The following is a 7711-nucleotide window of genomic DNA, read 5'->3' as shown; positions in this document are numbered from 1 at the left end:
TTACTTGTCTCAGTGTTTTGTAAACATTGTTCTCATCATATTCTGATTGGGCAATATGAGCCAATAAGCCAATTAGCTAGCCAGAAAAGAAAAGGTTGGGACTTCTGACTAAAATAAGAGTACCTCAGGTTGGAGCATCTCAGGTAGGGGGGAGGAAAGGAGGAGGGAGGAAGGGAGGAGGGAGGGAGGAGAGAGGGAGGAGGGAGGGAAGAAAGGAGAAAGATCATTCATACCTGCATGGCAAGGACATTTACCACAGAACTATCTTCTAAGATCCAGAAGAGGATATGGCTTCCTTACTGCTTGTTTTATTTGGTTTTAAAATCAGGTGGAAAAATCAAAGAGCAGAATATAAAACTACCATGGAATGCATAACTACCATGGAATGTACAAGATGCTTGTCAAGAATGACTCTGGTTTGGCCTTGTACAATGAGAGATATATCTGACCTAGATCTCAGGACTCTTCTTGCATATGTAGATTATGTAGATTTTTGTACACATCATAGTGTAGGCTGACTTCATCTGAGGTAATGTTGTCATTTCAAAGAGTTTTCAGTTTCTGTGTCAGCAACTGCAGAAAACTCACCATTTAAAGTGTAGATATTACTAGTGCCCTAACTGTTTCAGTTCTTTATTGCCAATTATACAATCTGTGTAAACGCTGGAGATGTGACTTTTTCAGTTCTGCAAATGTCTTTGCAGCTGCTTTTGAATTCAAATTAAAGCGCAGTGCAGCTGTCCCAGAGGCAGTGTTATATGATTCCCTGGAAGGACAACTTTCCTTTTGACTGCTGCCTGAAAGTTTCTCCCTGAGCTGCATGGAAGTCTGTTGCTTATTCCCCTGCAACATGTCTTCTTACTGCCCCCACCAACAAAGAAATAACTACTATGCTGTTCTTTGCTCACTTAAATTTGAATTCCATGGTGTGTTATTCTTCAAATTTCTCTCAAGGCATAATTCTCAATGGTTATCTTTTTTTTCTTAGTATCCATACAGAGAAATATTTACCTCTTTGTGGTTGATTACCTGTATAAACCCTAATTTTCCTCTTGAAATTAACTTATTTATTAACATTATACAAATTAAGACTATTCAGTGATTTGTTTAACATTGGTCTAATGCCTAGACCTCAACACAAAATAAAAAGCGTGAACAACACAAACAGTATGTTTCCACTAAAAGACAGTATTACAGTAGGCCCTGAGAAAAGAAATACAGCTGAAGCATAAGACAAGTACTACAAAATTGCAATTATGAATATGTTCAAGGACTTTAAAAGTTATATAAATAATACCTTAATGAAATCTGTGAGAACACAAGTAAACAGTAGAATAAAATACTGAAAATAATCCAAGACATAGAAATAGAATTTAGAAAAGAAATAAAATCACCAACAAACTGAAATAAAGCTGGAAGTAAAAATTTAGCATTTTAAACACAAATCTCAAAGTAAAGACAAATCATCAGATTACAAAGAACGGGAAAGAGAATCTCAGGTAGAAAGTATGTGGTAAGAAATTTCTTCGTCAAAGAAAATGTTAAATCAAAAAATACAGGCATAAAATAAAATATCCAGGGCATTTAGGACACAGTGAAAACACAAAGTCTACAAATAGTAAGGATGGGGAAAGGAAAAGAAACACAGGTGAAAATACATAGAAAATATATTTTTTAAAAAGGTATTGAAGAAAATTACTATAGCCAAAAGAAGGATGATACAAGAAGTATGCTGAATACCAAATAGGCAAGACAAGAAAAGAAATCACCTATGAAAACTTATAACCAAAGCTAAATAAACAGAAATAGAAAGGATATTAAAGGCTGCTAGAAAGAAAGACACAGTAATTTATAAAGCCACATCAATTGGAATATAAATTCTCACATAAATTTTCAGTGAAAACTTTAAAAACTTGAATGGTCTGAACAGATGTTCTAAAAACTTTAGGAGACCACAGATACCAACCCAGGCTGTTATACCCAGCAAAACTGTCAATCATAGTCAAAGAAGAAAAAAAATATTCCATGATAAAAACAAATTTAACAGTTTCTTTGTACTAATTCAGATCTACAGAAAACACTAGAATGAAAATGAGCCTGAAGAGCTGACCCATATCCTAAGGAACAAAAGGAAAATATAATCCCAAAACAGTAAAAGAAAGCAAAGGGAGAAACCCTACACCCTAACAGCAAAATAACAGAAATCAAAATCACTACTCATCATAACTAAAATCACCAATAGCCTCAATTAAACAATAATATAAACAGATATAAACAGATTGGATTAGAAATTAGAATCAATATTTTTTGGTAAAAATACACACACACACACACACACACACACATACACACACACCACCACCACCACCACCACCACCACCATCATCATCATCATCATCATCATGCCTTAACATCAAAGATAAACATCATATCATGGTAAGAGGGTGAAAAAGATACTTTTAGTAGTTATATTCAGGAAAAAAGCTAGTGTAGCCATTTTAGTATCTGGATTTAACAGATATTTATAGAACATTCTATCCTAAAGCAAAAGGATATAACTTCTTCTCAGCTCCTCATGGTACTTTCTCCAAAATTGACCATATAATTGGTCAAAAAACGAGCCTCAACAGATAGAGAAAGATAGAAATAATCCCATGCGTGCTATCAGACCACCACGGCCTAAAGCTGGTCTTCAATAACAATAAGGGAAGAATGCCCACATATACGTGGAAATTGAACAATGCTCTACTCAATGATAACGTGGTCAAGGAAGAAATAAAGAAAGAAATTAAAGACTTTTTAGAATTTAATGAAAATGAAGGTACAACATACCCAAACTTATGGGACACAATGAAAGCTGTGCTAAGAGGAAAACTCATTGCACTGAGTGCCTGCAGAAAGAAAAAGGAAAGAGCATATGTCAGCAGCTTAACAGCACACCTAAAAGCTCTAGAACAAAAAGAAGCAAATACATCCAGGAGGAGTAGAAGGCAGGAAATAATCAAACTCAGAGCGGAAATCAACCAAGTAGAAACAAAAAGGACCATAGAAAGAATCAACAGAACCAAAAGTTGGTTCTTTGAGAAAATCAACAAGATAGATAAACCCTTAGCCAGACTAACGAGAGGACACAGAGAGTGTGTCCAAATTAACAAAATCAGAAATGAAAAGGGAGACATAACTACAGATCCAGAGGAAATTCAAAAAATCATCAGATCTTACTATAAAAGACTATATTCAACAAAACTTGAAAATCTGCAGGAAATGGACAATTTCCTAGACAGATATCAGGTACCGAAGTTAAATCAGGAACAGATAAACCAGTTAAACAACCCCATAACTCCTAAGGAAATAGAAGCAGTCATTAAAGGTCTCCCAACCAGAAAGAGCCCAGGTTCAGACAGGTTTAGTGCAGAATTTATCAGACCTTCATAGAAGACCTCATACCAATATTATCCAAACTATTCCACAAAATTGAAACAGATGGAGCACCACCTAATTCCTTCTATGAAGCCACAATTTTAAACCTAAACCACACAAAGACCCAACAAAAGAAAGAGAACTTCAGACCAATTTCCTTATGAATATCGATGCAAAAATACTCAATAAAATTCTGGCAAAACCTAATCCTCGAGCACATCAAACAATCATCCACCATGATCAAGTAGGCTTCATCCCAGGCATGCAGGGATGGTTTAATATACGGAAAACCATCAACGTGATCCATTATATAAACAAACTGAAAGAACAAAACCACATGATCATTTCATTAGATGCTGAGAAAGCATTTGACAAAATTCAACACCCCTTCATGATAAAAGTTCTGGAAAGAATAGGAATTCAAGGCCCATGCCTAAACATAGTAAAAGCCATATACAGCAAACCAGTTGCTAACATTAAACTAAATGGAGAGAAACTTGAAGCAATCCCACTAAAATCAGGGACTAGACAAGGCTGCCCACTCTCTCCTACTTATTCAATATAGTTCTTGAAGTTCTAGCCAGAGCAATCAGACAACAAAAGGAGGTCAAGGGATACAGATCGAAAAGAAGAAGTCAAAATATCACTATTTTCAGATGATATGATAGTATATTTAAGTGATCCCAGAAGTTCCACCAGAGAACTACTAAAGCTGATAAACAACTTCAGCAAAGTGGCTAGGTATAAAATTAACTCAAATAAATCAGTAGCCTTCCTCTACACAAAAGAGAAACAAGCCGAGAAAGAAATTAGGGAAACGACACCCTTCATAATAGACCCAAATAATATAAAATACCTCGGTGTGACTTTAACCAAACAAGTAAAAGATCTGTACAATAAGAACTTCAAGCCTCTGAAGAAAGAGATTGAAGAAGACCTCAGAAGATAGAAAGATCTCCCATGCTCATGGATTGGCAGGATTAATATAGTAAAAATGGCCATTTTACCAAAAGCGATCTACAGATTCAATGCAATCCCCATCAAAATAACAATCCAATTCTTCAAAGAGTGAGACAGAACAATTTGCAAATTCATCTGGAATAACAAAAAACCCAGGATAGCCAAAACTATCCTCAACAATAAAAGGACTTCAGGGGGAATCACTATCCCTGAACTCAAGCAGTATTACAGAGCAATAGTGATAAAAACTGCATGGTATTGGTACAGAGACAGACATAAAGACCAATGGAACAGAATTGAAGACCCAGAAATGAACCCACACACCTATGGTCACTTGATTTTTGACAAAGGAGCCAAAACCATCAAATGTAAAAAAGATAGCATTTTCACCAAATGGTGCTGGTTCAACATGGAGGTCAACATGTAGAAGAATGCAGATCTATCCATGCTTATCACCCTGTACAAAGCTTAAGTCCAAGTGGATCAAGGATGTCCACATCAAACCACATACACTCAAACTAGTAGAAGAAAAACTAGGGAAGCATCTGGAACACATGGGCACTGGAAAAAATTTCCTGAACAAAACACCAATGACTTATGCTCTAAGATCACGAATCCGAATCGACAAATGGGATCTCATAAAACTGCAAAGCTTCTGTAAGGCAAAGGACACTGTGGTTAGGACAAAACGGCAACCAACAGATTGGGAAAAGATCTTTACCAATCCTACAACAGATAGAGGCCTTATATCCAAAATATACAAAGAATTCAAGAAGTTAGACCGCAGGGGGACAAATAAACCTATTAAAAATGGGGTTCAGAGCTAAACAAAGAATTTACAGCTGAGGAATGCCAAATGGCTGAGAAACACCTAAAGAAATGTTCAACATCTTTAGTCATAAGGGAAATGCAAATCAAAACAACCCTGAGATTTCACCTCATACCAGTGAGAATGGCTAAGATCAAAAACTCAGGTGACAGCAGATGCTGGAGAGGATGTGGAGAAAGAGGAACACTCCTCCATTGTTGGCGGGATTGCAGACTGTTACAACCATTCTGGAAATCAGTCTGGAGGTTCCTCAGAAAATTGGACATTGAACTGCCTGAGGATCCAGCTATACCTCTCCTGGGCATATACCCAAAAGATGCCCCAACATATAAAAAAGACACGTGCTCCACTATGTTCATCGCAGCCTTATTTATAATAGCCAGAAGCTGGAAAGAACCCAGATGCCCTTCAACAGAGGAATGGATACAGAAAATGTCGTATATCTACACAATGGAATATTACTCAGCTATCAAAAGCAATGACTTTATGAAATTCGTAGGCAAATGGTTGGAACTGGAAAATATCATCCTGAGTGAGGTAACCCAATCACAGAAAAACACACATGGTATGCACTCATTGATAAGTGGCTATTAGCCCAAATGCTTGAATTACCCTAGATGCCTAGAACAAATGAAGCTCAAGACGGATGATCAAAATGTGAATGCTTCACTCCATCGTTAAAAGGGGAACAAGAATACCCTTGGCAGGGAATAGAGAGGCAAAGATTAAAACAGACAGAGAAGGAACACCCATTCAAAGCCTGCCCACATATGGCCCTTGCATATACAGCTATCCAATTAGACAAGATGGATGAAGTAAAGAAGTGCAGGCTGACAGGAGCCAGATGTAGATCATTCCTGAGAGACACAGACAGAATACAGCAAACACAGAGGCGAATGCCAGCAGCAAACCACTGAATTGAGAATAGGACCCCTGTTGAAGGAATCAGAGAAAGAACTGAAGAGCTTGAAGGGGCCTGAGACCCCATATGTACAACAATGCCAAGCAAACCAGAGCCCAGGGACCAAGCCACTACCTAAAGACTATACATGGACTGACCTGACTCTGACCTCACAGGCAGCAATGAATAGCCTAGTAAGAGCTCCAGTGGAAGGGGAAGCCCTGGGTCCTGCTAAGACTGAACCCCCAGTGAACGTGATTGTTGGGGGGAGGGCGGCAATGGAGGGAGGATGGGGAGGGGAACACCCATCAAGAAGGGGAAGGGGAGGGATTAGGGGGATGTTTGCCCGGAAACCCGGAAAGGGAATAACACTCGAAATGTAAATAAGAAATACTCAAGTTAATAAAAAAAAATAAATAAATAAAAGATATACTTCAAACAACCTAAAATTAATCATAAAGGCTCAATGACATGGTACATTCAATCAGAGAGCATGCATGTGAGAGACCTAGGCCCCCTACACATATGTAACTGATGTGCAGCTTGGTGTTCCTTTGGGATTCCTAACAGTGTAGTAGGGGCTGTCTCTGACTCTGTTACCCTATGTTGGTCACTGTTCAATAACTAGGCTGTCTTATCTTGCCTCAATACAAGATGCACCTAGTCCTACTACAACTTGATATGCCAAGGTGCGTTGATATCCAAGGGACAAGGTGTGGGGAAGGAAGTGGAGGTAAGGAGAGTGGGAGGAAAGGAAGAGCAGTAATGGGAAATAAGGCAAATAAATTGATTAATGAAAAAAATAACTTTCTGCAGTCTATCTGTCCACCATAGATTAAAATTGAGGATCAATAATTACAGAAAGTAAAGAAAATCATATAATACTGTACAAAAATGATCCAGGACAGATATTAAGAAGGAAACTAAAAGCATTTTATAATTGAATGGAAGTAGAGACAAATTATATACAAATCTATGGGGCAAATTGAAAACAATTTTGAGAGGCAAATTCATAACACTAAATTTCTACATAAAAAAATGCTGGTGAGATATATTACTTTGGCACACACAGAAGTGTTGTAGAACCAAAAAGAAATAACAACCCCCAAAAGAGTACAAGGCATGAAATAATTAAATGTGAGGCCAAATTAAATTAAATTAAAGGAGGAAATACAGAGAATCAATGAAATAGAGTATTTGGCATTTGAAAATTCAATAAAACTAACAGACAGCCAAATTAATGGGAAAATGAAGAGAGAACAGCCATATTGATAATATTAGAGATGAAAGTAGGATATTAAAACAGGCACTAAGGAAAGTAAGAGAAGTATAAGAAAAAATTTACATAACATCCTGCATTCTACCTGTCCACCATCAATTAAAATTGAGAGTCAACCACAACAGAAAGGAAAGAAACTCAGAAAATAATGTACGAGCATGATCCAGGACAGAAATTAAGATAGAAATTAAAAGACTTAAAAATACGCACTTCCTCAAATTAAAAGAAAAACTTAAGGTCTTGGATGAATTTTATGATTATATATTAACTTCCAAAATTAATTATAGATAAAATAAACAATTTAAATAGAACCATGATCCCT

This window comes from Rattus rattus, chromosome 1 (assembly GCF_011064425.1).
Source record: "Rattus rattus isolate New Zealand chromosome 1, Rrattus_CSIRO_v1, whole genome shotgun sequence".
In the NCBI taxonomy this organism is placed as follows: Eukaryota; Metazoa; Chordata; class Mammalia; order Rodentia; family Muridae; genus Rattus; species Rattus rattus.
Note: the sequence above shows the minus strand (reverse complement) of the source record.